Below are 25,464 nucleotides of genomic sequence, written 5' to 3' on the forward strand. Positions count from 1 at the left end.
AAAGTGAAAGGAAGGTGATTCTTTTCCCGTCAACTTCCCTAGGGGAGGTCTTGGGTTCGCACCTGTTCGGCGGCATTAATTATATATATATAAAATCTCCCTTGAGGAAGTAATCATGGTGCGCGTAAGCTGGCCCGGATGAACCTCATCCAAAAAAAAAAAAAAAAAAAAAAAAAAAAAATCCTGATCAAGTCAAATAGTTTGAATCGATATTAGATTAGACTCCACAACTACAATCCAAGTAATACTCTTTTAAATGATAAGATTCTTCTCCCCAATAAGTTAGCAGCAATTATAGAGTTCCATTCAAACTCCATTACTACATAATTAAGGTAGCCTCTCCTAAGATCTATAAATTCCCACACCTTCCTCATTAACAAGTATGTACTCTTAGGTTACTCTCTCTAGCATTGAGAGCTCTACAATTTATTTTCTTCTCCTAGAGTTATGCGTTTTCACAAACTTGATCGTCGGAGATGTTCCTCAACCAACCCAGTTGAACACGTTTTTTGCAAGTTGTTCGTTTGTGCTGCCGAACAAGATTTTGTAGTGATAGTCTCCATGGCAAATCGGCAGCACAAGGTGGTGTTGCCATGGCCTTCTGATCCAAGCCAAGGAGAAAGCATGGGTGGCTCCTCTTCTACCGTTGGCTAGCAAGATAAAGAAAAGACCAACGTAACTTACTGGGTCCTTAATTGTTCCAATCAATTTTATGTGAGATTGACCAGTTCCCTAAATCTGTTCTTACTTGGAAAAAACTAACGATGGTGAGATATTTCATTTTTTCGTTTAAGTAGATTTATTGATTTATTGGAAGGGAAAATTTTCGCCGGAAGTAGTCACCGAAGACAGGATATTGTTTTGCTCCCCAAAGGCCCACTGGGCTTCTTTTTTTTATTATTATTTTTAAATTAAGTGAGATTTTGTAAAATAAAAAAAAAATTTTATATTTTCCTTCACCCCTTTCATCCCATGGGCAAAATGATAATTTCAAAGTCAAAATTAACATAAAACTAAGTAAGAATTTTTTTTAATATTCCAAATTCACCAAATTGGGCAACTGAAATAGTTACTACTTAAGTGGGCAAACAAGAATTTGGACCCAACTTAAGTGGGCGAAATGAATAAAAAATCTTTAGTTAATGAATAAAATCTTTCAAGGTTGTAAGGAATAATTGTATTGTTCTTTGTGAGAATAGATACAACAACAACAACAACAATAAGCCTTTTTCCCAACTAAATGGGGTCGGCTACATGGATTCTTGCCCTCCAATCGGTTCTGTTCAAGGCCATGCTAGATACAAGGCCTAAGCTATACATATCATTTCTCACCATTTCTCCTAAGGTTATCTTAGGTCTACCCCTAGCTCTTCTAGTTCCTTCAATATGGATTATATCACTTCTCCGAACAGGAGCATTTATAGGTCTCCGTTGAACGTGGCCGTGCCACCTCAAACGACTTTCTCTAAGCTTATCACTTATGGGAGCAACTCCCAGACCAACTCTAATATGATCGTTTCTTATCTTATCCATCCTAGTTTTGCTACTCATCCATCTTAGCATCTTCATTTCTGCTACACCGAGTTTATCTATATGATTCTTTTTAACCCCCCAACATTCTCGCATCGTACATCATAGCTGGTCGGACAACGGTCCTATAAAATTTTCCTTTAAGCTTTAATGGAATACGCCGATCACATAAGACCCCGGATGCACCTCTCCACTTCATCCACCATATTTTAATTCTTTGGGAAACATCATCTTCTAAATCACCTCTTTTACTTATGATTGAACCTAGGTACCTAAAACAATCACTCTGAGGAATCTCTTTATCGTCAAGTATCACCACTTCATCATCTGCCCGATCATGACTAAAGTTACAAACTAGATATTCTGTCTTCGATCTACTAAGTTTAAAGCTTTTTGATTCCAAAGCTACTCTCCATGATTCTAATTTGGTATTAATCCCCACTTGGGTCTCATCAATCAACACAATATCATCCGCAAAAAGCATACACCAGGGGACTTCATCTTGAATGTCTTTGGTTAATTCATCCATTACCAGTGCAAATAGATATGGGCTTAAAGTTGACCCTTGATGTAGCCCAACTGTTATCGGGAATTCATTACTTTGTCCCCCCACTGTTCTAACACTAGTCACCAAACCATCATACATATCCTTAACTATATCTACATATTTACTTGCAACACTTCTTTTAACTATATCTACATATTTACTTGCAACACTTCTTTAAATAATAATTTCTAATTAGATTGAGTTTAGATTTGTTTTAAACTCAGGCATTGATTCAAAGTGTTCATTTAGACTTAATTAGATAATATATTTTTTTTTTGCAAAGTTATGAATAATCTTATATTGAGTTTGGACATTACATTTCTAGGATTAATGTTGGATCCATATAGAGAATATAGGAGGAGACTGTTGAAATATTTAAGTCACACCTAATTTATGGTTGAGGTATTTGAGTTATACCCAACTTCTATTCTCATATAGGCTATCGGATTAGTTACCATCTGACATTGTAATGGGTCTTACAGAAGAGTTCAATTAACTATAGAATCTAGTGTCATTGTATAAATACTAGCTTAAAGCAACAGTTTAAGTATTTCAAACTAGATACTCAAGGTATAATATTTTAAACAACGTTGTGCTTAAATACTAAATCCTAACAACTTTCACATCTTAGTTACAAATTAGCTTTGAATACTGTGGTTTAAGATTAATGACACCAAATATTAGTAAAGGACAACCATAGAAGGGTTTAGTTCAATATTTGAAAGCTTTATCACCATAAGTAATATAATTCTCTCTCCATCTACTTCTTGGTAATGAAGACTGACTAATGGATGGCTGACATTTTATAAGTGAACAATCAACGGACAGCTGTTGTAATTTAATAAGTTGCTATCATGCTTCCTTGCTCAAAAGGATTTCTCATACATTTTCAAAGAATTTAATTCAGTTGAGAAGATTATGTGAAAAAAAAAAATTACACTAATAAATTACATTTTAGTCATATAAGGTGTAGTAATAAGTCTACACTTGCACACAAAATAGTTTGCATGGGTACCCGTATTAATAATTGACTTATGAAAACAAACAATTAAATAATATTATTATCTTACGCAAGCTTAATTGTTTTTTAATGCAAAATTAAGAAATAATTTCTCATCTGATTAGTTCTTGAATTTAAATTTACTTACTATGACATCACAATTGATGTTGATAATTTTTTTTAACATGAAATTTAACAATGTCAACCATAATGGTAAACTTCTTTTCTCATACAATAAGAATTAGCCATAATCATCCGATTTTTAATTCTAGATTTTCGGTATTAATTTTGGCCTAAATTTCTTTTCTTTTTCTTTTCTTTTATTTTCTTTTCTTTTCTTTTCTTTTCTTTTCTTTTTCTTTTCTTTTTCTTTTTTTTTTTTTTTTTTTTTTTTAAGTTGGTTATTAATACAGTCTTTTAATGTATAAGGATTGATGTACACAATACCTTCAATTATAATGTAATTCACAAACAATGGTCTTTCTATATAAAATTTGTTAGATGATCCTGCCCACGAGAAGTCAAACTACCCTTTTATTTTTATTTTATTTTTTTAGTTTATTTTGTTGTTTATTATGGTAAAGACAAAGGAGATAGTTATATTTACAAACTTCAATTACTTTGTCTGTTTCTTTCTTTATTCTTTTGTTCTGTTCCCAAATTTAGGAGTTGGGTTATTTTCATTTTGAAAGACTACTCTTTGTAGAGAAAATCTCAATCGCTACTAGTCTTTACGTCTATTCATATCTAATTTTAATTTCTTGCTTTAACTTGTCCATAAAACCAACTGTAATGTAATAAAAAATTGTTTATATGTGTTAACACAACGTTGTTCGTTTAGCAAGACTAACACCTCTTAATAAAAAAGTGGTGCATTAATTTTTGTTGTTGGCATATGCAATATTCTCGTCTCTAATATATAGAAGTACGCTTATATTAAAAAAAAAAAATCATTTATGTGTCCAGCATTAATGGTCATTGCATATTGGAACCATAATGATAAAACCCATATAAAAGATAAAACTGATTTGGTTTTCCGCACATCTACCTAATCAAGAAAAAAAATAAAAATTAAAAAGCATACGTGTCAGAATATAAAGACTTCATTTAGATTTGTCAAAATCAATCATGAATAGAAATTGTTAGTTAGCCCAAACCATAACTGCCTAAAACCATTATTTTGCTAACAGACCGTGTTTTGGCTTGGTGGTTTTAAGACTAAAACCGTTAAGCTCAGCTCGAAACCCCCCCAAACTGCAATGTTGACATCCCTATCTCTGAAGTATTAATGAAAGAATAGCAAGATGCGACACAACATCCAAGTGAAGTTCCCCAATGACTAGCATCATTGATGCCAATCAGTCAACACAACGGTTTGTTTCTCAAACGTGATGCACTACTTAGCAATGCTGAAATCGCTCCATCAAAATCAGGATCTCCTCTAGTAGCTCAACAACATACCAAGGTGCCGGAGTCTCCCAATGTATGGTTTGTATGGCATTTATAAGGAATCACAACAGACCTCCACGGGCGGGAACCCCCAAGCTTCTACACCTCCATAAGACCACACCAAATACCTCTAAGCTCACACGAGAGGATATTCATATCAATCCCACCACCATCACCTATGGCAAAAATGAACCAATCAACCACTTTGCACTCTTCCAATTGCACGCTCTATTACTTCCAACAGACTCATTAGTGTTTATGATACGCCACTCGTCCCACTCCCACTCTCACCCTGCGTCACCTCACCCTCACCCTCTATTGTTTAGTTCAAAAGCGTTAAGGGAGCATATTGCCCTCTTTTAACACGGAGCCAATCCATACTGCATATGAAATCTGTGATCAAAACAAAATCGAACAAATGACTGACACGTGGTGGGTTGGCCGCCGTGAATGGCTGGAGTTGACTTGAATTAAAACCTTCTATACGTCAACCTTTAATTGACGTTTTGTCTTATTGATATATGTTTTCAATGGAAAATTTGAAAGTCAATGTTGTCTTCTCACGACGAGTCACCACTGACCACTCAATGTAATTGTTTGGGTGACATATGTATTACTTCCAACTGAGAAACTATTTTTCAGTGAAATATTCGCCCAGTTCGCCCACTGGCGAAACAAAAGCCACCGATATCGAGATTTCAAAACTTCACCGAAAAATCGATTTTCTAGCAAAACTTTACAAGAAAGAAAGAGAGAAAGAGTAGGCCAGCAGCGATATCACCGGCTACGGCATCGGATTTCGCCGAGATTTTGCTGATTCGGCGAACCGGCGAATCCCGGTGAGATATCGTTCCTTACTTTCAACTATATCCTCACCAACACTTCTGCATTAACCAATCCTATTATTTGCATTATTTTATTTCACCAAAAAATTAATAGAAAATAATACCATCATCACAAGGATGTTGCATTGGCAATTAAGAGTGCCAACACATCTTGTTTGATTCCTTCCAATGATATTAGTTGAGATCCACTTTGCCGAGTCGAGCTTCAGTGCTGCTCATTAAATGCGCAGCATCATGAAGCCGACGGTTTAGATCAAAATCTTGATTGTCCACTTTGGTTTATAAACACACTGAAATGGACATTTGATCTCAACCGTTGACTTCACATGCTGTGCATTAAATGCACAGCGTTGAAATCCAGGCGCATTTCGCCTAGACAAAGCATTCAACCCCCTCTTGGTTCGGCTGTTCATGTACCACGAGTGGGCCATGTGTCGTCCTTCTTGCAGAGTGGGTGGATGGTGAATGACATGGGTGGGTGGATAGGATCTGGACTTCCGTACGAGAAACCTGTCCAAGTTGCTTGGAATGAAGTCGAAGTCAACTCAAAGCTATTGAAAGCTGTTAGTTGGAACACATTGCTGAGTCTTTAGAACCTTACATCATGGATGACGAAGAAGGAAACCAAGTTGAGAGTTGAAACTCGAAACCAACCTCGCCCTACAAATACGTGGTGGCATCACAAGGAACTATAACCCAAAACCATCTTCCTTAATCCTTCCTTAGAGCGCTCACCTTCTCTATTCGATCGACACCTGAGTTTTAGTTAGTTTCTCTTCTTCCTGCACTTTTTGTTTCCTACCCAATTCACAGCAATGAAGAACGAAGCTACCGTGGCCGAGAAGAAAGATGAAGTTCGCATTGTCCCAAAGAGAGGGCAAATCAAAAGGAGAATCTTTACTGGGTTGTTCAAGTCTATCATCACAGTTCTGGCCTTCAAATGTGTGGGGCGAGAGAAGAATCAAGATGGCAATTAAACCCAGTACTGAATTAACCTAGTGGCTATGCTTCAGGCGTTCTTCTTCTAAAACTTAAATATTTACAGTTTTGGTGTAGGTACGTGTTGGTGGTTTTTCTCTTCCTTTATGTTAAAAGTCAAAGAGAATCCACCAATACTATATTTTCATACCTGTGATTGTCGCCTTTCCTAGCCTCCATGGTAGTTCATGATTTTTCAGGATATATTAAGCTTTTAAGCTTTGTCAAGACCTTAATTAATGAAGCCCTGCATCTGGTAATGAAGATGTTTCAGGAGACAGGCAACAACAACAACTACGCCAATAATGGCAAGAAAGGTAGGAATTGGGGAAACAAACTTGTCTAAGCATAAGCTGGCATATGACATCAGACCAAATAATTTGAACTGAATCAAATAGGGAATATATCGTTCAGAAGTTCGATTATGGAACCTTGCAAGTAAATAGAATCGAATCTGAACCAACCCAACCAATTCATCACTAGGGTTTGTAGATATTAATATTATAAGCAGATGACATAAGAGAAAGAAGCATGAGTTCCTAAATTACTCAAACCTCTAGGGTCATTCACCCTATGTGTTTTAACGCTTTTCATTACGTTTCAATGAAAGTAGAATGGTTTTAATTCATTCGACACTAGTACACTAGTATATCTCAATCCAAATGAATTCAACCCAAGTTCTAAAATGAGATGAATTGTTCGAATTTGTTGAGATAAAGTCTCATTGAATGTTGAAACCTAAGCTGCAATTAAGATCAACCCTTCATATGAGAAATTGAACGGATCACATCATCCAATCCTTCAGACGATCAAAATCAACTTCCATCATCACCAGATTTCCAGATACTGGTATTGTATCAATTGATAGTGGTATTAAAAAATGGTTTTATATCAGTATTTGTTAGTATTCTATAACTTTCGTCAACCATACTAAATTCTTATATATATACACTCATGGAAAATCTATAAAGTATTGAAAGAACACGTACGTGTATCAGGTTCAAGATCCAACTTGATAGCTACAGAAGAAGGTCATGGGAAATTCTAAATGTTTTCTTGCTGCAACCCAGGTTGCAGGAACTTTCCCACAATAGTTTCTTTCTTTCTCTAATTTTTTCCTTCTAGAATTGTATTTCTTTTTTTTAATTTCCAAATCAAAATACTTCATTTTTCCATTAGATTCACAGGGAGTCGGGTGGAAGGAAAGTTCATGGCGGAAATTCAATTGCAACTTCAAAAATAAGTTCATAAAATAGTTAAGAAGGACTTGGGACCTCATCAAACCATACTCATCCTAATCAAGGCAATTTCACCTGATCTGTTCTGTTTCAGAGTTATATCGGTTCCTGCTCTTGTTTTTCTTCCTCTAATTCTCATTCAATTCAAAGCAATGGAGTTTGCAAGTCATGCCAAGTACAAGAAGAAAGAACAAGTTTGGATTCCCCCAAAGAGAGGTCAGATCAAAAGGAGGATCTTCACCGGGTTGCTCAGGTGTATCGGTACAGTAATAGTTTCCCCCAAATGCTTCGGACAGGGAAAGAGGAAGAAAGATGGCAAACCTTAATACCCAGTTCACCAAGCTCCTCTGCAAATTGATCACCTGCAAGTGCTTCTTTAATCCACTCCGTAGTCATCGTAAACCTCACAAGTTAGTTACAACCAGAGAGAAAGCCTATGAAGTATGAACAGATATGAGTACAGACCCCCCCCCCCTTACTTTTTCATTCTCCCCTGCCTTTCACCTGCTCTGTTCTGAATTTCGTTTTTTTTTTTTTCTTCCCTTGATTGACTTTTCAACAGATCATAGCAAGGAATTTTTGTGTTCATCCAACTTTCCATCCATCCATTACTCATTTGTTTATGTATCAATTGATATTGAGAATTTGTATTTATCATCCATGAAGGCATATTTATAGAGTAATCATTTGATTTTGAATTGGTGGGCGTTTGTGAATCTCTGTTATGATGATGAAGTTCACAATTTCTTGTGAAATTCTGTTTGAACGTGTAAAATTAAGCTGCATGACCATAAGTAATCTAATTCTCCTTTATAATGGTGATCTCAATGATACCATGAGTTTCACATCTTAGTCACAAATTGGGTCTGAATATTGTAGTTCATGCTCAATGGCACCAGAGATGTAATTGAAGGGTAACCCGTAACCATAGAAGATTTTAATTCTCCTTCCATCTACTTCTTGGTAATGAAGGTTGACTAATGGATGGCTGACATTTTACAAGTCAACAACCAACCATGGTGGGACAGCCCTTGAAAATTTAATAAGTTGCAATGCGTGCTTCCTTTTCAAGAAGATTCCTCATACATTTTTATAGAGCTAATTTAATTGAAAAGTTTATAAGGAAAAAGACACACTAATAAATTACATTTTGAAGTCCTGTTATTGAGGATCAACTAGCTGTATAGTCCTTTAATCTATAAGCATTAATGTAGACAAATGCTTTCAAATAGCCCTGTTAAGTCAACTTATTAAAATTATAATGTAGTCGACAAATAATAGTCTTTCTAGTATTAAATTTGTAAGACCATCCTGTCCATGAGTAGTCAAACTTCCCTTTTTCTCTTTCTTTAGAGTTAGTTTTTGTTTTTTTTTTTTTTTTTTTATCTTATTTTATGGTAAAGACAAAGGAGATGGTCATAATTTACAAATCTCAATTACTTTATCTCTTTTTTGCTTTTTTTCTGTTTCTAAATCTAGGGGTTGGGTTATTTTCATTTTGAAAGGCTTCAATCCCAATTTGTCTTTAGTCTATTCACATCAAATATAAATTTCTTATTTTTGCTTTGAAATCCATAAACCAACTGAAATTGTAATTAAAAATTATTAATATGTGTCAACGCAGGATTGCTTGATTGGTAAAGCCAATACTTCTTTATCAAAAAATTATGGATTAATCTTGGCATATGTAATATTCTCATCACTTATATATAAGAAAACACCTATATACCTCCCCAAAAAAATTCATTTATATGTAAAGCATTAATGATCATTGTATTTTGGAACTTGAAGAAAAAAAATCCATATAGAAGAAAAAACTGATTTGGTTTCCTTTCACATCTACCTAATCAAGAAAGAAAATATCAAAAAGCATAGCACCGACTATTTGGCATAACACCAATCCTTGGCTTCTTCAGATGTGCAATGAAGAAGTCAATGCTTGTAGTAACTCCAGTCTTCAATAAATGTCTTTTTTACCAAAAAAAAATAAAATAAAAATAAAAATAAAGCATAGGTGTTGGAATATAAAGATTTCATTTTGATTTGTCAAAATCCAACATCAATAGAAAGGGTTTGATGACCAAAGTTGAGTATTGCCTGGTTCGGCAGTGGGCCAAGTGCAGTTGGTAGGGTTTTGCATGGATTCTTTTTTGCGGATAAGGGGAATAAGAAAGGCGAGCCCAAGAAACATAAAATGAATATAAAAGTAACAAAGGAAGTCCAATACAAGATGACCACCCAATTCCTCTCACTTAATTCTAAGGGCTTGTTTGGTTATATGAATCCAAGGATTTCAAATCCCTAGATTCATGAATCGGAGATTTATATTTGTTTTGTTGTAAAACAATCATGGATTCATGAAATCCAAGGATTTTACTTTTTTGCCTAAGACGTGAATTGAACCATTCTAAGGTATTGGGTAAAATCTATGGATTCCACCTCAATATAAAATGGATAAAATTTGCAGATTTAAGCGGAGCAATTGAATAATCCGACGAAACTCTACGAACTTCCATAGATTTGAGGCTAACAAAACAGTTAATTTTTTGAACCATAAATCCAAAATTGAAATCTCATTTCATCACAAATCCATGGATTTATATAACCAAAAAGACCCTAAGGTCTCCCCTTCATCTTGTTTTCCATTGGAACCAACAATCATCCTCTTTTTCTTTTCTATACTCAACCAATTCTGACAAGTTTAAGGTAGAGATTTGTATTTCAATTTAGATTATCTTTGCCCAACCTCCTCTTTACTTATACAGTTACACTTATTAAACTCACATTAGTGTAGAACCCACATTACTTGTGCATGACATGAAAGTAATTCATATATTTCTCTTTTGTCAAACAATTACATTCTGAGATATTATGAAAGAATGCTTTTTATCTTGTAAATCTCTACATACACCAAACATACAAACATAAAAAATGATTAGTAAACATTAGCATAAAAAAAAGAAAAATGATTAATAAAGGCAAACTCAAGTCAGTGAAGAATTCCACACCGCATCAGCATTATTGCACGGAGTACGACAAATTTCACTGGAAGACTATTTGTCTCTTCATGAATATTGAAACCTGAATTACAATTAAGATCAACCTTTCATTATCAAGATTTCTCATTATACCCTTCAACCAAATTTATGTGGGATTTCCATCATACTCTCAACAAAAACAAAAATCAAAATCACTCGTGTGAAATTGATCGGATCACTTCATCAAATCCTTCATGCTATATAAAACAGCATCAATCATCATCAGATCTCTAGATATTGGTATTAAAAAATGGTTTTATATCGGTGGCTAACCATTTTTTTATTAGTATTTTATAACTGTTGTCAACCATACAAATTTGGTCAGGTTTTCAATTCTTATATATGGACACTCATGCAAAATCTATAAAATTGAAAGCACAGTTACGTGATGAGGTTTAGAATCTTAATTTGATAGATACAGCAGCAGGTGATGGGAAATTCAGAATGTTTTCTTGCTGCCACTCAGGTTGCAGGAACTTTCCCACAATAGTTTTTGCTTCTTGAATTCTTTCTTCTTCATTCTTTTTTCTTTTTCAAATCAATATATCTTCAGTTTTTCCATTACGTTCACAAGAAGTCCACCCTATTTCTCTCACTTTCTAGGGTCTATTTGGTTATCTGAATCCAATGATGTCAAATCCCTGAATTCATGAATCGAAGTTTTATACCATTTAGTTGTAAAATATTCTTAAATTTAAGGATTTCGTTTTTTGGCCTAAAAACGTGAATTAAGCCATTTTGGGTATTGGTGAAATCCATGGATTCCACTATAAGTATAAAATGGATAAAATTTACGGATTTACATGGAATAATCTGATGAAATTCTACGAACTTCGATAGATTTGAGGCTAACCAAACAATTTATTTTCGAATCATGAATCCATAAATTTGAAATCTTTAGATTCATGTAATCAAACAAGCCTCATCCACATCGTTTTCCATTAGAACAAACAATCATCCTCTCTTTTTTCCCGTATAAACTAATTTCGGCAATTTTGTTGCATCCTTGAATATAAAATGAAAAGAGTCTAGGTGGTAGGTCTAATTTATCTTCTAATTGAACCGTTAGATCCAAATGGCATCTATGGATACAATCTTGCCGTTGCACCATAAGGGCATTTTGGTCATCAAACTTATGACATGTCCTTATTTTATCATTTCATGAGTTGTAGGGAGCCTACATTAAGAGAACTTTTTGGACTACATGAACAAAAAATTACGACATGAATTTCCTTTTTTTTTTTAAACAATTACATTTTAACTATTAAGAAATAATACTTTCTATCTCTTGCATCTCGACATACACCAAACATATAAACATGAAAAATGATTAATAAAGGCAAACTCAGTACGGCAAAATCTATAGAATTGAAAGTACACGTACGTGATCAGGTTCAAGATCCCAACTTGATAGCTACAACAGAAACTGATGGGAAATTCTGAATATTCTCTTGCTGCCACCCAGGTTGCAGGAACTTTCCCACAATAGTTTTCTCTTCTTGAATTCTTTTTTTCCTCAAATCAAAATACCTTCAATTTTTCCATGACGTTTACAGGGAAGCCAGGTGGAAGGAAGGTTCATGGCGGAAATTCAGTTGCAATTTCTAAATTAAGCGTATATAAAATGGTTGACATTAGAAAGATTTGGGACCTCAAACCATATTCATTTTTCTCAGGCGAGTTCACCTGCTTTGTTCTGTTTCAGAGTTACTTGGGTTTCTGCTCTTGTTTTCTTCCTCTAATTCTTATCCAATTCACAGCAATGGAGTATGCAAGTCATGCCAAAGCCAAGAACAGAGAACTAGTTTTGATTCCCCCAAAAAGAGGTCAGATCAAAAGGAGGATCTTCACTGGGTTGCTCAGCTGGTTTGGTACAGTAGTAGTTTCCCCCAAATGCTTCGAACAGGGGAAGAAGAACGAAGATGACAAATCTTAATACCCAGTTCACTAAGCTCGACCTCCTCTGCAAATTGATCAACTGCTAAGTTCTTCTTTAATCCATTCTTCTTCACTTTTTCGTTCTCCCCTGCTTTTCATCTGCTCTGTTCCGAATATCGATTTCTCTTCGATGACTTCTCAACAGATCAATAGAAGGAGTTTTTGTAATATTCCACCTTCCCATCGATCCATTAATCGTTTATTTATTTATTTATCAATTGAGGTCGAAGATTTGTACTTATCATTCATGAAAGAATATTTATAGAGTAATCATTTGATTTTGAAATTAGTGGGCTTTTGTGATTTTTTTTTATGATGATGTTGTTGTTCTTGAGATATGATGATTACTAAGAGACCTAAATATTGATCTCGACCATTGAGATTAAAAAATGTGACTTCTAACAAATTCAAGTTTCGTTCACCCCCTTAACTGAAGAAAGACAAAAAATGTGACTTCAATAATGGAAAAGTCAATAACTTCTTATAAAATTTAGTCTAACATGTAAATTAAACTCCAAGACCATTAGTAATCTAATTCTCCCTCGTTGGATTATTCTTAAACGGTCATCTCTATGATACGATGACTTTCACATCTTAGTCACAAATTGAGTTTGGATATATTGTGGTTCGTGATCAATGACAACATATATATTTTTTAAGGGGCAACCATAGAAGGGTTTAATTCAAATACGTAAACGTTTGATCACCATAAGTAATCTAATTCTCCTTCCAATCTACTTCTTGGTAATGAAAGTTGATTTGTGAAGGACTGACTTTTATATGTCAACAACCAATCAAGTTGCGACAATTATTGAAATTTAATAAGTTATAATCCGTGCTTTCTTGTTCAAAAAGATTTCTTACATTTAAGGTGTTGTAATAAGTACACGCCGACACACAAAGTAATTGCATGGTTTCTGCATTAGGAAATGATTCATGAAAATAAACAATTATATAACATTATTATCTTATCCAACACCTGTTCTTTTTAATTCAAATTTAAGAAATAATTTTTCATCTGACTAGTTTTTGAATCTAAAATTTCTTGTCATGATCATCACAACTGATATTAATAGTTTGTTTTGTTTTTTTTTTTTTTTTTTACATGAAATTTAATAAAATCAACCATGATGCTTAGACTTCTTTTCTCATACAATAAGAATTAGCCATGGTTATTAATATTCCTTTAATGTACAATTATTGATGTGGACAATGCTTTCATTTTCTGTTAAATCAATTCATTAAAATTATAAAGTAACTAACAAACAGTGGTCATTCCAGTATTAAATTTGGTAGACCCATGAGAAGTCAAACTTCTTTTTCTCTTTTTTCAGAGTGTTTTTCCCCCATCTTTTATGGTAAAAATAAAAGCAGATAATTATGATTTACAAACCTCAATTACTTTATCTCTTTTCTCTCTCTTTTTTTTATTATTATTATTATTATTATTTTTTTTTAATTTTTAAAATTTAGGAGTTGCAGGAGTTATTTTGCTTTTTACCTGAAACAAGTATCATAATAGAAACCAATCCATCTATGATAGAACCAAATCGCATTGCAGAAATTATCTGATTCTGAGCTATAGGCTGACTTCATGTTTGATGGTGAAGGTTGGCTGGATGCATGACTGATTCTTATGAGTCAACAACCAGCCAATATGTGACATTAATTGTTAGTTGAATTTTGATTATAAGTTTTCCTTGGTCAAGAAGATTGCTTTAGCTTCATGAATTTAATTAACTTAGAACATTATGTCAACAAAGGTTCTCTAATAAATTGCATTATTGTTAAAGTCGTACATGTTGTAGTAATCAGTTTGTACCCACAAAGAAAGTAGTTGCATGGATAATCGTATAAGTAATTGGTTCATGAAAATAAATTATCAAATATTTTAGGTATTTTTATTGAAGTCTTTTTTGTTTTCTATTTAAATATTAAGAAATCAATTTACTTTAGGTAATTTTTCATTAGTAGAACAAAAAAGTGGTTATTAAATATAGTGTTATAATGTATGATATCCATGTAGACCATGCTTTCAACAGTGTTATTTTTTCCTTTTTAACTTAACTGATTTAAATTATCACGTGATGGACAAACAATGATCATTCTGTTTAGCATTCAATTTGCTAGATCATTGATTTAAAGTCAATAATGTGGAGAAATATTAAATTTCCATCCTCTCAATTGAAGAAAGATTTGACCAAAAAAGTTGAAGAAAAATTTGAGGGAAAGGTAAAAGTTAAACCTTTGAGAAGTAATGCTGTCTTTTCTTTCTCTCTTTCTAAGTCAAAAAGGGATTAAATTAATGAAAAGTTATTTAGTCATTAATGACATGACCTTAACTGAGACTTTTTGGGTATTAGAAGATTTTTTTTTTCACCCTAAGTAATTTGAGTCAAATGTCAGACATTCACATGAAAATATTCAAAGATTAATTACTCACTTTCTATTTAATAAATTTCTACCAAATTTTTTTATATTTAATAAATTAGTTAAACACTTTATATCATTGGCTGGAAAAAAAGAAATCCTTTTTATGCACATCCCCCGACTGTGTGCATAGCAGTGCACCGTCACAAGTTAGCATGTGGATTATACCAAATAAATCATGAGAGAAAGACACAAATTTGTTGTAATGTGTCTTTAGTCTAGGGGTTTTGTTGTTGTTTTACATGTATTTGGGACATGAGTGTATTATATAAATGTTTTTAGGGCAATTTGGTCATTTTGATAGTTAGTATATAAATCTCTTTTGAGGTTTAGGGTTGAGCAGATACATTATTTTCTATCTTGTGGAGTGTTTGTTTGAGTGAGAGAGGTTGTTTTCTAGTCTGCAATTGCTTGGTTTCTAATTCCTCTTCAGATTTGCTCTCAAACATGGTGAAGATGGAGTTTCTTGGTTGCATCGTGTGTAGAAGACACTGATTCTGAGTTGTTCTTCGTTCATGTTGAAAAGTACAACAGTTCTTCTTGTTCAAGGTGTATTCTAACCTTCTTGTTGTTGTACTTCTTGATTCATGTTTTATGAGCTTGTGATGGTAGATTTCTAATGCTATAATCTTTCTTTCTAATATTGCTTAGTGCAATGCCTGATGAGTGTTAGTGCTCATCCTTAGATGTAGGTTGTTACGACCGAACCAACTAAATGATAGTCTCTTGTTTCTTGTGTGTTTCTATCTATTCCGTTGTGTGTTTAGGTATTGTTTCTCAATATATTGGCATCAGAAGCTTTGTTATCTTGAATGTACCTTGCCTAATTTGTTCTTTTATGCTTCTAAATATCTTAATCGAGTCTTCCTCTTTGAATTTTCAGTTGATTCTTGCATTTTAGTTCAAGAAATTCATGTTTTGTTCACTATACCTTGAATCCCTAATTTTCCCCTAAACCCTAATTTCGTGTTTGACCTAATTTCTTTAGGATTTCTCTTCCTAGCCCAATTGAAATGGTTTGCACTTAAAACCCCCAATTCTTCGTAAGAATTTGTGACCCATTAACCTAGATATGTTTTCTTGGGGATTCGTTTGTCTGAAATTTCAGTTATATAGTGTCTGAATCTTTTAAGACATTGTTTCTTCTTCTCTAATTTGGGGCTTTTGCATATTATATGTTGTAGGTAAGAAATTGATGTTTGAAATAATCTTGTAATCTGAAATATTGTGTATTGGCTTGTGTTCATGTCTTATTTGCATTCTATGATAAAAAAATATTCATTCCTAGTTGATCTATGATCTATATTATTGGTTTGATTAGTCTGAAAAGTAGTTGTTCACTCAAATTTTTATTTTACTCTTTAGATAATCTGAAACTTGAATTAGTTTTGAAGTTCATCACTGTTATAAGTCTGAAATTATTCCAAGAACTCTTTCATATTCTGTTGTTGTCTAAATTGGTGTTATGAAATTTTGATTTAGTTCCTTTCATCCCTATCATGGCTCCTACTCGATATGAACTGAAGAAATTTGATGGGAAATGTGATTTTGTGGTTTGAAAGAATAGGATACATGCAATCCTTGTTCAAAACTACTGTCATAAAACCCTTAAGGGAGACAATGACCTTCCATCATCCTTGACTGAAGATGAAAAGTAGGATGTGCTAAACCTATGGTATAGCACTCTAATTTTGCGCCTAAGCAACAGTGTAATGAGGAGGGTAAATGACTGCACGACTACAACTGAGGTTTGGCTAAAACTTGGATAACTTTACTTGATTGCTTCTGGTCCAAACATTACTTTATTGAAGGAACAATTATTTATTTTCAAAATGGATGCATCTAAGTCTCTTACTGATAATGTATAAGAATTTTATAAATTATCTTATGATCTTGCTGACTTAGATGATGAATTGACTAATTACCACCTTATTGTCTTACTTTTAAATTATTTACTTGATTCTCATGTTGGTGTGAAAAATGCTATCAAATATCGTAGGAAATCTATAACCTTAGATGATGTTATGGAAACATTAAGAAATTAGGGATATAGAATTAAAATCTAAAAAGGAAGATAAGCAAGTAGATGAAGGGTTGTTTAGTAATTTTGATAACAATAATGAGTTTGAACTAAGAAGAAGTTCATTAAGACCTCATCAAGTTTTTGAGTGTTGGAAAGAGCAGGTGAAGAAGGAGACTCAACTTGATGAGGTCTTAATGAACTTCTTAGTTAAGGTCATATCATTAATGATAAAAGGGTTTGTTATTATTGTAAAAAAGAGGGACATATAAGAAAATATTATAGATAAAGACTTCAAAAAACAGAATGAGAATGTGACTGAGGATGGAGGTTACAAATGTGGCTGACGTTACATGTGATGCACTTGTAATATCCCCTAGTGATGATCTTGATCATTGGATCTTAGATTCAAGTTGCACCTTTCATATGACATAATAGAGAATGATTTGTCACTTTTAAGCCTATTGAAGTTGGTAAAGTGCTAATGGGGAATGATAAATGCATGTGATATTATAGGAATAGGGTCTATAAGACTTAAATTGGATGATGGGAAAGTTAGAGATCTTAAGCAAGTTAGGCATGTGTCTGAATTTATAAGAAACTTGCAGTCCCCAAGTCAGTTAGACTCTAGAGATTTCCAATACACCTCTAAAAATTGCTCCCTTATGGTTATGAGGGGTAGCAATGTCATTTTGACTGCTGATTTGAGCAATGTGTTGTATTTCTTGAATGAGAGTGTGGTGTAAGGGTCTGTTTTAGTCTCTAACAAAGTATCTAGTAAGATGGAGCCATGGTATGAGAGATTAGGTCATATAAGTAGTAAAGGCCTAGGACACTTGTGTAAATGTGGCCAAATTGACCTTAAGAAGTTCAGTTTTCTAAATTTCTGTGATGTGTGTGCCATGAGTAAACTTCACAAGATTAAATTCCTCCATTTCACTTATAAGACTTTTCAAACTCTAGAATATATACATTCTGACATTTGGGGAAGCCCTAATATACCTCCATCTCTCTCGGGTGCCCAATATTTCTTGTCCATAATTGATAATTATTCTAGAAAGACCTAGTTATACTCTCTTAGAGATAAATCAGGTGTGTTTAATAAGTTCATAGAATGGAAGACCAGAAAAGGAAATCAAGAAATTAAAGACTGATATTGGACTTGAATTTTGCAATGATAAATTTCTGAAATTTTGCAAAGAACATGGCATTACTATACATAGAACATGCACACATACCCCTTCTCCCCCCCCTCAAAAAATAAAATGGAGTAGCTGAGAGAATGAATAGGACCATCATGGAAAGGGTGAGATGTAACTTGATATAATCTAATCTAGGGAAGAAATTCTGGGTTGAAGCTACAAATACAACTTGTTTATCATAAATAACTCCCCTAATTCATCCATTAACTTTAATACACCTGATTCTAGGTAGAACAAGATAAAGTGTGATTAGAATACTTTAAGACCTTTTGGATGTGTGGCTTTTGTTTACCAAAATAAGGGGAAGTTAGTGCTTAGAGGTAGGAAATGTATTTTTTTTAGGTTATCCCTTAGGGGTGAAAGGGTACAAGCTTAGGTTGCTCTCTGGTTTGTGATTGCTTGGTTTTTGGTTCCTCCCAGATTATCTCCCAAACATGGTGAAGATGGAGTTTCTTGGCTGCATCGTGTGTGGAAGATACTAGTTCTAAGTTGTTCTTTGTTTGTGTTGAAGAGTACAACAGGTTCTTCTTGTTCAACCTATATTCTAACTTTGTTGTTGTACTTATTGGTTCTTGTTTTATGAGCTTATGTGGGTAGATTCCTAATGTTGTAATCATTTTCTCTAATATTGATTAGTGCAATGCCTGATGAGTCTTTGTGCTTATCCTTGGATGTAGGTCTTTATAACCGAACTAAGTAAATGATTGTGTCTCTTGTTTTCTTGTGTGTTTCTATTTACTCCACTGCATGTTTAGGTACTGTTTCTTAATAAAACTTTAAATGAAAATAAAAATTAAACCAGTTATGAAACCGATTTTAACTTATACAAGCCTATTCCAAGAACCCACCTACAACTTTCCTCTCCTTCAACATACTATTCTTTCCACCATTAAAGGTATAGTATTTTCAATTCTTAATTTAGTGAAAGAAAACGAAATCACAATAAAAGCTGACTTTAAAGACTTCGGCATGATAAAAGAATTCAATAAGAAGGTTGACTTTTCATCTGTTTGGCAATATTGGATCTTTAGCATGTCAAATTACATGCTAGAATCCCTCTCAAGTTTCATAACACTATAACATACTTTGCATACTTTCTCGGAGATGTTATTTTCTATTCTTATTTTATATTTTAACTAATATAGTTCATTGAGGACATGGAACTGTAGGTTGACGGTAGGACCGTTTGAATCATAAATAAACAACAAAATAGTTGATGCAAGTTCCAGGAAACGTCAACCACTAGAACTTAGTTATAAATATGGTAGAACATAGGATAGATCTGTATCTTAATCTGAGACAATATGAAGAGTTATAGAGGGGTTAGGAATAGAATTTGGAAGATTGGGAATTGAGGAAGAAGAAAAAATGTTGAAGACAAAGGAATTAGGAAATGATAATATTTTTCATTGTTGCAATTGTCTTGTTCTCTTACATTGTAGTTTAGGATTAATGACTATACCTAATCGAAATATTTTCTTATAATTATCCCTTTACCCGGAATAATAATATTGCCAACCCCTTATGAGAACCTTGTCTTTAAAACTCACATGTAATATCTTGGTCAAATGAATCCTCAAGAAAAATGATGGGTTCCATTATAGTGTAAATTCTCATGCAGAAATTCATGCACAGCAAGAACCCCATCTGTCACAAGTAAATGAATGCACTCCAACCCCAAAGTCATTGTTGCAGTACAATGGGATCCACCATTTGTCATAGACCATCTAGGCTGCCAATTGATGCCTAAGTAATTGGATTAGGGAATACTATTCCGTATTGCACCTTTCATCATCATTTTGTTTTGAGTTGTTGGTTTTTTTGTTTTCCACTTTTTGTGGGGTTCAAAAAGAAGTATTTACCATATAGTGATTAAGCAAGAGATTTGTTGGTTTGTTGTGGTTCCCCTTGTAACTATGCTAAGTTGTTATTGTAGGGATGATGTACATGAATGATGTTTAGAGCTTCGTGCTCTGTGCTAATGTGTTCAACTCTATTATTCAGTTCCCTGATCTTGTGCTTGATCCACTGCAGTATCATCTAATGAATGAATCAATTATTTAGTATTTTAGCTTTAAGCAATGCTACTCATTTCCATGTAACTGATTGATAAATACTAAATGAGATTGACTCACAGGTGTGCCTTCGGTATGAACATCAGATTTGACTTCTTTCTCTTTCTTCTCCCCTTTAATTAATTAACTAACAGTGGAGTTGACTACCCATAATCCTGCATGTGCATGGGTTGACTGAAAGAAGTTTTACTTTACCTTTGGTCTTTCTTTGGTCTTAAGACAACTTCTTTTTCTGGGATGAGTGGGAAACAGAGAGACAGCTAGAGAATTAGAATTTGACTTGTTGGGCCAACGGCTCAACTGGGTTCTCTCTCTACTTAATCAAAAGAGTCCTCAGATGCATTGAAATCTTTTAGACATCTTTTATTTACTTTCATGTAAACTTAACTTGTGCATCAATGATGCTAAGGTTCTTGGCTAGGTATGTATCTCTACAAACAATACAAAAAGAAATGCTTCATGGTTCCACCTCTGTCATACATATCTCACACCTGATAGATAGATAGATGATTGGAAGCTTCCTGGGGTCTGGTGAAAAGAAGGTGTCGGCGATGGTTGCTGGCAGGAATAGGACTGGTCGTGGTTTTCAGTAGTATTGATTGATTTTCAATAAGGTAAGTTGTAGAAATAAAATGGGTGAAGAGAAAATTCTTTCACCCACCTAAGACGTAGAAATAAAATGGGAGTAATTTGATCATAACACCTTGCATGAGAGTATTTTCGTCATGTGCTTATAAAAATCTGAATGATTTAATAGATTGAGTAATATTAAGATGAGTCACTAACAATGTTTAGCACTTGAGGAAAGTGCCTTTAGTTTCACCCTTTACTTAAAGGACAACACCAGTAAAAAGCTCAACCAAAAATCTATAGCAAATAAAAATAAACATTATAAATTATAACAAAGACTTGTAAAAAAAAAAATTAGTCGGACAAATATAAATGTAAATTATACTAAAATAGAGCTTTAATTTTGGTTCATGATTGGTTCTACAAAGTAAAAATAAAATAGTAGTATTAAAGAAAACATTTCCACAAACACTTTTAAGATAGAAATATGAAGAAACCACATATGTGATTATACGTGAACGTGAGTATATATTTGGCTTTTAATATTATAAAAAAGGAAAATGTGTGGCTTTTTAGGGCTGTATCTGTTAAACGTTGAGCATGTATTCTCAATTAATTGAACCTGCAAATAAAATAAGGAAAAAAAAGGGAAAATTGGTATAATCTGGAAAGTTGCTACTCGAATCATTGAACCTCTATATCCATCAATGAGGCTATAGGAAAGGGATTTCAATGATCAAGAAGTCAAACTTCTTATGATTTGTGAAATTTAATATAAGTTTCATACCCATAATTCCGTAAGTAATTTAACTTTCCCTCCATTAACTAGTCTTAGTTGGTGATCTCCATGATACCTTGAATCTAAAATTTCTTGCAATAATACACACAATTGATGTTAGATTATTTTTTACAAGAATTTAACAAAACCAAACATGATGCAAGATTTTTTCCCCATATAATGTCATGATTATCCAAACTTTTTCAACTCTAGATTTTCTTTTTTAAAAAGTTGGTTATTAATATATGCTACTTTAGTTTATGATATTTGACATAAGCCATGCTTTAAATAGAGTTGTTTCCTCCCCCTTCCCTATTAATAACCTAAAATGATCATGTGGATGATAAACAATGATCTTTCTAGCATTAAAATTGCAAGTATAAGATCATCTTTCTATGTTGATAAGAAGTCAAATTTCGCTAGATCTTTTCTCCTTTTTTAGGGTTTCCTTTTTGCTTTTTGTTTTGTTTTTTTGTTTTTTTTTCTTCATTAATAAAGACAAATTAAGGAGATAATTATGATTTATAAACCTCAATTACTTTTATCTCTTCCTCTCTTTTGTTTTCTACGCTCGTTCCTGTCCTTGCGACTGGTTCTTTCCTTTTCATAGAGACAGTATTTCAATCCCTACAAGTCTTTGTTTGTTCACATTTGCTTTGAAATCCATAAACCAGCTGTAGTGTTTTATCAAAAGATGCAAGCATTGACCCTCGTCTGTTGGAACCCTAGTGAAAAGATCATACAGAAGAAAAATCTGATTTCGTTTCCTTGCACATTCTCTAATCAAGAATGAAAAGAAAGTCAGAAAGCTTAGATATGGAATCAAAGACAAAAAGACCACCCCATCCCTGAAAAAAAAGAAAAGAAAAAACTCATATCACTACAACACAGTTCCTCTTTGGAAAAGTAAAGATTAATAACAACAGAAGTAATTGGAGAGGCTTCCTGGAAAAGTCAAGTGCGACTTCAAAATGAAACCTCACCTATAAAGTTGAGTCTCTTGCTCCGTTATTCTTCATTCTTCACTTGCTCTGTCAAACTTTCAAGAGCTTCAGACGTTTCTGATATTGGTTTCCTCTGGTTTTGTTGTTGTTGTAATTCCTAGTCAATTGATTCACAGAATGATCATGGAGAAGGACAAAGCTGCCAATAAGATTTCGAAGAAGAAAGAAGTGAGTCTCCTTCCCCCAAAAAGAGGGCAGATCAAGAAGAGGATTTTTTCTGGGTTGATGAGCTCTATCATGACAACTCTAGTCCCTTCCTGCGTAGGACTCCCAAAGAAGAGAGAAGGTAGCAACTCCATTACTCCGTTAAAGTAGCTCCTTCAATCTCACCAGCAAATTGTCATCTTCAGTGAAGTGTTGCAGAATGTCAAGTAGTGGATTTGGGAATGATATTTTTATGGAATTTTTTTCTGGGAGTCAATAATTTGATGAGGTTCAAAAAGTCATTCATATACAAGATGGTAATATTTATAGAGTAATTAGGCAAGAAATTTGTTGGTCTTTTGTGATTCTCCTTGTAACTATATTAAGTTGTTATTGTAGAGATGCATGATATACATGAATGTAAAATGATGATGATGATGTTTCAGAGCTTTATGTGTGCTCATACGTTTAATTCTAAAAGCAGGTGCTGATACCGATACTATTCAATTCCTTTATGTGCTCGTTCCACTGAAAGCATCATCAAACTGCTTGTGAACCAATCGTTTCATTTAGTAGTTTTGCTTTCAGGAACTCTCCTCATCATTTCCAGATGAATGATTGCTTCATAGGTGTGCCTTCATCTGATGATTTGAACAACAGATTCGACTTTTTTCTTTCTTTCTTTTTTTTTTTCTTTTTAATTTCCTTTAATAGGAGTTGATAACCCATAATATTCCTGCATGTGAGTTTGACTGAGAAGTTATACCTTTAATTTCTTTCTTTGGTTTTCAGACAACTTGACCATCTTTCCTTCCTTTCATATATAGAGACATTAAAACAGATGATAGCTTTGACTTGTTGAGTCATTCCACGATAAGACAAGACACAGGTCCCATTCTTTGAACCAATGGCCCAACTGGGTTTTTTCTCTCCACCTAATTAAGAGTTAAGAAGTCCTCAGATGCATAAATTATGCATTGAATCAGATTCTTTTATTCTGGGGGTAAGCAATGAGGTCTTTTATTTACTTTATATGGGAGGAGTTCAAGAGGATCTGTATACAAAAATTTTAACCTCAAAAAAATTTCAAAGAATTTGATCTGAATCGGTTGATAATTGGTTTCAAATTGGATATAAAGAAGCATACATTTAACCAAATTGTTGCCCTCCAGATCGAAACTGAATCGACTAAAAGAGATTGAGACAGTAAGTTACTTCGCAATATCGGGAGAGATACAGAGAGAGAGAGGTGATAAGGTTGGTTGACTTTGTGTTTGATGGTGAAGGCTGTTGACTGTGATGGCTGACTTCTTATAAGTCAACAAGTTCTATAAATTGTAATGTGGTTCCATAGTTAAGAAGGCTTCTCATTGATTTCATAGAATTTAGTTTCATAAATTTATTTAATTATGCGAACAAAGATTAATGTCTAATGAATTGTATCCTAATTAAGTTATACATGAATAGTACTGTAGTAATCAGTTTATACCCACACACATAGTTAGTTACTGACTTAAATTAAACCTAAAAGAGGTTCAAATGAAAATTACCCAAAAGTTGATTACTAATTTTTTATTAGTTAAACACTTATACTATGATTTTAAGTAACAGTATTGAATTGAATGGCGATTTTACCTTCTTGACTGAAATAAAAACCTGCATGCTTTGGTTTTCTTTCACATTACTCAAACAAGGAAATTCCACAGAGATTGAAGTCTTAATAAAAGATTGGTATGGAGCCATGGAGGTGGGGTCAGGGTAGTTGGTGGACTCAACGAGTTAGGGAGCTTTACTACTTTTATTTTTTATCGAAGGTGTTTTATATTTTCACTGACATCCCTCATGGACGACATAGAATTGTAGATAGACGGCAAGGTCTCTTTCAATTATAAAATGATGTTTTTCTAAGAAATTAAAATATCAAGAAAAACAAAAATTGTTTATGCGCGTTCCTGGAAATATCAGGTATAAGTGTAACTTCCAGCAGAACCTTACTTATAAATAGGGCAGAACAGAGAAGTTCATTAAGACCTCATCAAGTTGAGTCTCCTCTTCACCTGCTCTTTCCAACACCCAAAAGCTTCAAAGGTTTCTGGTTCCTGCTCATCAATTGATTCACTACACAATCATGGGAAAAGACGAAGCTGCTGCCAATAAGAATTCCATGAAGAAAGAAGCGAATGATCTCCTTCCCCCCAAAAGAGGGCAGATCAAAAAGAGGATCTTTTCTGGGTTGATCAGCTCAATCATCACAGTACTAGTCCCTGGGAAGAGATAGACTGCAGGTAGTAATAACTCCATTACTATGTTTTGCTCATTCACAATCTCACCTCCAGAATCTTCATCTTCAATCAGTGAATTTGCAGAATCTGATCAAGTAATCGATTTTGGAATACTATTCATGTTGTACTACCTATCATTTTTCTTTTAATAGGGTTACAAAATATTCGTACTTATCATCCATATATGAAATTATAATATTCATAGAGTAATTCAGCAAGAGATCTGTTGGTTTGTTGCGATTCTCCTTGCAAGCTCAAAGTTTTATGTTAAGTTGTTACTGTAGAGATGTACATGAATGTAAGATGATGATATTGAGAGCTCTATGCTCATTTCCATGTAATCGAGTAATGAATATTAAGTGATTGGTTCCCATTTGAGCATTCGCCTGATGTTAG

The sequence above is a fragment of the Hakea prostrata genome, chromosome 2 (genome assembly GCF_041222555.1).
Source record: "Hakea prostrata isolate BN-2017 chromosome 2, UWA_Hpros_2, whole genome shotgun sequence".
NCBI lineage: Eukaryota > Viridiplantae > Streptophyta > Magnoliopsida > Proteales > Proteaceae > Hakea > Hakea prostrata.